This window comes from Rhinoraja longicauda, unplaced genomic scaffold, assembly GCF_053455715.1.
Source record: "Rhinoraja longicauda isolate Sanriku21f unplaced genomic scaffold, sRhiLon1.1 Scf001023, whole genome shotgun sequence".
Classification (NCBI taxonomy): Eukaryota; Metazoa; Chordata; class Chondrichthyes; order Rajiformes; family Arhynchobatidae; genus Rhinoraja; species Rhinoraja longicauda.
The window spans coordinates 32,501-40,000 of NW_027602239.1; positions in this window are offsets into that span (position 1 = coordinate 32,501).

Below are 7,500 nucleotides of genomic sequence, written 5' to 3' on the forward strand. Positions count from 1 at the left end.
ACGGTCGAGGCGGCCAATCTCGACCTCAGCGGCGGCACTGGCGCGATACACGTTTCTGCCGCCAGGGGGGGGGGGGGTGGGGGGGGGGGGGGGCAAGCCAGCCGGCCGGGGGCGCCCGGCGCCGATCCGGCGCTTACTCGACACGCTCGAGCATCCGAACCCGTCTTATCTACGGGACCGCCGTTGCCACTTGAACACCTTTCGCCGAGAGTATCCGGGCACCCCACCTACCCGCCGGAATCACGAACCACGAGGTAGAAGTCAGGAACCAACAGGAGAAGTCGTGAACTAAATGGCGAATTCATGAACCAAACGGAGAGAAGTCATGAACCGAGCGGTTTAGGGTCAGGGTGAGGGTTGTTAGGGTGAGGCCGTTAGGGTGAGGCCGTTGCTTCGAGCGGGAAGATGGGCAGCCCCGCCCCCCCCCCCCCCCCCCCCGTTGGGTGGAAGGAAACCTCTGCTGCGGGCCCGGCAACCATCCCGAACGGACCCGCTGGGTCCAAATGTCTGCCGCGGGCGGTCCTGCTGCGGTCGCGGGTTCGTTGGAAACCTCTCCTGCTGCTGGCATGGCCACCCTCCCCCCCCCCGCCCGACTGACGACCCTGCGGGCCCGGCGACCCGGTGTCCCGTTGCCGCGCGGGGAGTGATCCTCGGGGCCGTGCCGGGCGGGCCCAGCGACACGAAGAGAGTGGGGGGGGGGTCGGAGGGAGTGGCACTGGGGAGAGAGGGGTGGGGGAGAGAGTGCCCCCCCCCCATTAGGGGCGAGTTTATGCAGTCATCAGAGTTTATACCTAACCTCATGATGCTTTATTAGCCGGATAGGCTGTCTGACCTCGCCCCCAGTCCCTACTCCTTCCACTGGATTCTTCTTATACCCTCTTTTTCTTCGTGCCCCCCCCCCCCCCCCCCCCCCCCACGCAGGGAGGGTTCCAAGAGGGAGGAGGGAGGGAGGGAGTCCCGGGGCCGTGAGAGAGAGAGAGCCTCATTAGCTGCTAGGTTCACCTCATTAGCTGCTAGCTAACGCGTCAGACCTTTTACATTCTTTAGAGGATTGAAACCTCAGGGCCTTTAACCCCCGTTCACCGTTTACACTCAACGATCCTTCCGAACAAAACCCTTACACATCTGTCCGTCCAACTGACCCCCGAGATACCTAACACGCAGATTAACACGTCAGCGGTGATCGGCGTGTCATAGAGGAGTCACAAAGACGGGCAAAATAGAGTGGTTGAATAAAAAATACTCACTCAATTGGCCGTGATTTAACGTAGCACACAATGATGCCAAGCCCATGCAAAGTCCAGTGGCCCAAGCAAACAAATAAGATAGATCTGGCTCGGCGTTCCTCATCTCCACATCGTCACCCAGCACGCCGACGCCCAATAACAATTCCCCCGCAAATTGTGCACCTCGAGCGGCAGTACTTTAAACGGCGCCGTCTTCGGCGTGGACGGCATGAACCAAGTCGGCAAGCATCGTCACCCAGCACACAGACGTCCACTAACAATTCCTCCCCCCTGCAAATTGCGCGCCGCGAACGGCAGTACTTTCAAGTATGCCGCCTTCGGCGGGGACATCGTGAACCAAATCGGCAGGCAGGCGTCGTCAGCCGGTCGACCGACCCCCAGTTGCATTGCCCCAACGGCCATTGTGCACTTCGAACAGAACAGTGCTTTTAAAATATTCCGCCTGCCGCGTGTACATCATGAAACAAATGGAAAGGACGAACCGGGCGTGCAACCGATGCACGGAGAGTGACAGGTCGTCAAGCAAGTCCGTGGCAATCCGTCGGCCGACTCGGCCGCGGCCAGCAGAGGCGTTTTGGCCCGGGCGCGCCGAACTTTGCGCGCCCTCGGTATGCGTAACACTAGCACATGCCTTCAAAACTCACTACAAAATAACCCCAAAGTATGCCGCCTTCCCCGTGGGCCTTGTTACCAATATCTTGCCCTGCTTCCTGATGCCCTTATGGGGTCGGCTCTGTTCTTGCAGAACCCTCAGGTGGTGCAGAGTCTGGGCCATTTTATCAATATCTTGCCCTGATTCCTGATGCCCTTATGGGGTCGGCTCTGTTCTTGCAGAACCCTGAGGTGGTGCAGAGTCTGCGCCTTGTTATCAATATCTTGCCCTGCTTCCTGAAACCCTTATGGGGTTGGTTCTGTTACAAAACCCTCAGGTGGTGCAGAGTCTGGGCCACTTTATAAATAACTCTGCCTGCATTAGGGTCAGGGTCAGGGTTAGGGTTAGGGTTAGGGTTAGGGTTAGGGTTAGGGTTAGGGTTAGGGTTAGGGTTAGGGTTAGGGTTAGGGTTAGGGTTAGGGTTAGGGTTAGGGTTAGGGTTAGGGTTAGGGGTAGGGGTAGGGGTAGCGGTAGGGGTAGGGGTAGGGGTAGGGGTAGTTTGAACTACTGCCGCTCCAGGCGCGCACTGTGCGTGGGTAATTTTCAGTGGGCGTCGGTGTGCTGGGTGACGATGCCGCCCAGACTCTGCACCACCTGAGGGATCTGCAAGAACAGAGCCGAACCCGCAAGGGTATCGGGAAGCAGGGCAAGATATTGATAACAAGGCCCAGACTCTGCACCACCCGAGGGTTCTGCAAGAACAGAGCCGACCCCATAAGGGTATCAGGAAGCAGGGTGAGATAGTGACACCATTTGTAAAACCGGCAAATCCCACCCAGGAAACATTGCAAAAATTGGCCTCTAATGCTGGAACGTGGGTAAAGCCAAACAAACACGACACGTTTTAAAAGAACGTTACTAAAACAGCCTGGGATATGCCCATGACAAAGGATAGGCCGAACCTCACCAGAAAAAAAGAGAGGGAGACCACGGCAGAGCTGAGGGATAAACATGAGATGGTGATAAAACCAGCAGACGAGGGGAGCAGTAGGGTTACAAATTAATGTCAATATGGGGCCTGCTCCCACTGGGTAATAGACAAAAACATAGAACAGGGTGACAGGAGAGACTGGATAGCACAGAGGATAACCCGTGAGCGAAATAATGGGGTGTATGCAGTTCAATGTAAGGAGTGTACCTTACGGTACATAGGCGAAACAGGTAAAACAGCCTCAGCGGTGATCGACGTGTCAAAGAGGAGTCACAAAGACGGGCAAAATAAAGTGGTTGATTATAGACAATAGACAATAGACAATAGGTGCAGGAGTCGGCCATTCAGCCCTTCGAGCCAGCACCGCCATTCAATGCGATCATGGCTGATCACTCTCAATCAGTACCCCGTTCCTGCCTTCTCCCCATACCCCCTCACTCCGTTATCCTTAAGAGCTCTATCCAGCTCTCTCTTGAAAGCATCCAACGAACTGGCCTCCACTGCCTTCTGAGGCAGAGAATTCCACACCTTCACCACTCTCTGACTGAAAAGGTTCTTCCTCATCTCCGTTCTAAATGGCCTACCCCTTATTCTTAAACGGTGGCCCCTTGTTCTGGACTCCCCCAACATTGGGAACATGTTTCCTGCCTCTAATGTGTCCAATCCCCTAATTATCGTATATGTTTCAATAAGATCCCCCCTCATTCTTCTAAATACCAGTGTATACAAGCCCAATCGCTCCAGCCTTTCAACATACGACCGTCCCGCCATTCCGGGAATTAACCTAGTGAACCTACGCTGCACGCCCTCCATAGCAAGAATATCCTTCCTCAAATTTGGAGACCAAAACTGCACACAGTACTCCAGGTGCGGTCTCACCAGGGCCCGCTACAACTGTAGAAGGACCTCTTTGCTCCTATACTCAACTCCTCTGGTTACGAAGGCCAACATTCCATTGGCTTTCTTCACTGCCTGCTGTACCTGCATGCTTCCTTTCATTGACTGATGCACTAGGACATCCAGATCTCGTTGAACTCCCCCTCCTCCTAACTTGACACCATTCAGACAATAATCTGCCTTTCTACTCTTACTTCCAAAGTGAATAACCTCGCACTTATCTACATTAAACTGCATCTGCCATGTATCCGCCCACTCACACAACCTGTCCAAGTCATCCTGCAGCCTTATTGCATCTTCCTCACAATTCACACTACCCTCCAGCTTAGTATCATCTGCAAATTTGCTAATGGTACTTTTAATCCCTCCGTCTAAGTCATTAATGCATATCGTAAATAGCTGGGGTCCCAGCACCGAACCTTGCGGTACCCCACTGGTCACTGCCTGCCATTCCGAGAGGGACCCATTTATACCCACTCTTTGCTTTCCGTCTGTCAACCAATTTTCTATCCATGTCAGTACCCTACCCCCAATACCACGTGCCCTAATTTTGCCCACTAATCTCCTATGTGGGAGCTTGTCGAAGGCTTTCTGAAAGTCGAGGTACACCACGTCCACTGACTCTCCCCTGTCAATTTTCCTAGTTACATCCTCAAAACATTCCAGTAGATTTGTCAAGCATGATTTCCCCTTCGTAAATCCATGCTGACTCGCAATGATCCTGTTACTGCTATCCAAATGCTCAGCAATTTCGTCTTTTCTAATTGACTCCAGCATCTTCCCCACCACTGATGTCAGACTAACTGGTCTATAATTACCCGTTTTCTCTCTCCCTCCCTTCTTAAAAAGTGGGATAACATTTGCTATCCTCCAATCCACAGGAACTGATCCTGAATCTATATAGAACATTGAAAAATGATCTCCAATGCTTCCACTATTTCTAGAGCCACCTCCTTAGGTACCCTGGGATGCAGACCATCAGGCCCTGGGGATTTATCAGCCTTCAGTCCCATCAGTCTACCCAAAACCATTTCCTGCCTAATGTGGATTTCCTTCAGTTCCTCCATCACCCTAGGTTCTCCGGCCCCTAGAACATTTGGGAGATTGTGTGTATCTTCCTCAGTGAAGACAGACCCAAAGTAACGGTTTAACTCGTCTGCCATTTCTTTGTTCCCCATAATAAATTCCCCCGTTTCTGTCTTCAAGGGACCCACATTTGCCTTGACTATTTTTTCCCTCTTCACGTACCTAAAAAAACTTTTGCTATCCTCCTTTATATTATTGGCTAGTTTACCCTCGCACCTCATCTTTTCTCCCCGCATTGCCTCTTTAGTTAACTTTTGTTGCTCTTTAAAAGAGTCCCAATCCTCTGTCTTCCCACTCTTCTTTGCTATGTTATACCTCCTCTCCTTAATTTTTATGCTGTCCCTGACTTCCCTTGTCAGCCACAGGTGTCTCTTACTCCCCTTAGAGTCTTTCCACCTCTTTGGAATAAATTGATCCTGCAACCTCTGCATTATTCCCTGGAATACCTGCCATTGCTGTTCTACCGTCTTCCCTGCTAGGGCCTCCTTCCAGTCAATTTTGGCCAGCTCCCGCCTCATGCCTCTGTAATCCCCTTTGCTATACTGTAATACAGACACTTCCGATTTTCCCTTCTACCTTTCCATTTGCAGAGTAAAACTTATCGTGTTGTGATCACTGCCTCCTAACGGCTCTTTTACCTCTAGTCCCCTTATCAGATCAGGATCATTAAAAACACTCACTCTATTGGCCGTGATTTAACCTAGCACACAGTGTTGCAAAGCCCATGCAAAGTCCAGTGGGCCAAGCAAACAAATAAGATAGATCTGGCTCGGCGTTCCACATCTCCACATCGTCACCCAGCACGCCGACGCCCATTAACAATTCCCCCGCAAATTGTGCACCTCGAGCGGCAGTACTTTAAACGGCGCCGTCTTCGGCGTGGACGGCATGAACCAAGTCGGCAAGCATCGTCACCTAGCACACAGACGTGCACTAACAATTCCTCCCCCCGCAAATTGCGCGCCGCGAACGGCGGTACTTTCAAGTATGCCGCCTTCGGCGGGGACATCGTGAACCAAATCGGCAGGCAGGCGTCGTCAGCCGGTCGACCGACCCCCAGCTGCATTTCCCCAACGGACATTGTGCACTTCGTACAGAACAGTGCTTTTAAAATATTCCGCCTGCCGCGTGGACATCATGAACCAAATGAGCAGGCAGGCATCATATCATATCATATCATACACATACAGCCGGAAACAGGCCTTTTCGGCCCTCCAAGTCCGTGCCGCCCAGCGATCCCCGTACATTAACATTATCCTATACCCACTAGGGACAGTCAGCCCCCAGCACAACGACGCCCCCGCTAACAATTCCCCACGCACATGGTGCGCTCGAGCTGCAGCACTTTAAAGTACGCCGCCTTCGGCGGGGACATCGTGAACCAAAGGAGCAGGCAGCCATGGTCACCGCCAGCACAACGACGGCGCCGCTAACAATTCCCCGCGCACCTTGTGCGCTCGAGCTGCAGTACTTTAAAGTACGCCGCCTTCGGCGGGGACATCGTGAACCAAAGGAGCAGGCAGCCATGGTCACCGCCAGCACAACCACGGCGCCGCTAACAATTCCACGCGCACCTTGTGCGCTCGAGCTGCAGTACTTTAAAGTACGCCGCCTTCGGCGGGGACATCGTGAACCAAAGGAGCAGGCAGCCATGGTCACCGCCAGCACAAGCACGGCGCCGCTAACAATTCCCCGCGCACCTTGTGCGCTCGAGCTGCAGTACTTTAAAGTACGCCGCCTTCGGCGGGGACATCGTGAACCAAAGGAGCAGGCAGCCATGGTCACCGCCAGCACAACCACGGCGCCGCTAACAATTCCCCGCGCACCTTGTGCGCTCGAGCTGCAGTACTTTAAAGTACGCCGCCTTCGGCGGGGACATCGTGAACCAAAGGAGCAGGCAGCCATGGTCACCGCCAGCACAACCACGGCGCCGCTAACAATTCCCCGCGCACCTTGTGCGCTCGAGCTGCAGCACTTTAAAGTACGCCGCCTTCGGCGGGGACATCGTGAACCAAAGGAGCAGGCAGCCATGGTCACCGCCAGCACAACGACGGCGCCGCTAACAATTCCCCGCGCACCTTGTGCGCTCGAGCTGCAGTACTTTAAAGTACGCCGCCTTCGGCGGGGACATCGTGAACCAAAGGAGCAGGCAGCCATGGTCACCGCCAGCACAACCACGGCGCCGCTAACAATTCCACGCGCACCTTGTGCGCTCGAGCTGCAGTACTTTAAAGTACGCCGCCTTCGGCGGGGACATCGTGAACCAAAGGAGCAGGCAGCCATGGTCACCGCCAGCACAAGCACGGCGCCGCTAACAATTCCCCGCGCACCTTGTGCGCTCGAGCTGCAGTACTTTAAAGTACGCCGCCTTCGGCGGGGACATCGTGAACCAAAGGAGCAGGCAGCCATGGTCACCGCCAGCACAACCACGGCGCCGCTAACAATTCCCCGCGCACCTTGTGCGCTCGAGCTGCAGTACTTTAAAGTACGCCGCCTTCGGCGGGGACATCGTGAACCAAAGGAGCAGGCAGCCATGGTCACCGCCAGCACAAGCACGGCGCCGCTAACAATTCCCCGCGCACCTTGTGCGCTCGAGCTGCAGTACTTTAAAGTACGCCGCCTTCGGCGGGGACATCGTGAACCAAAGGAGCAGGCAGCCATGGTCACCGCCAGCACAACCACGGCGC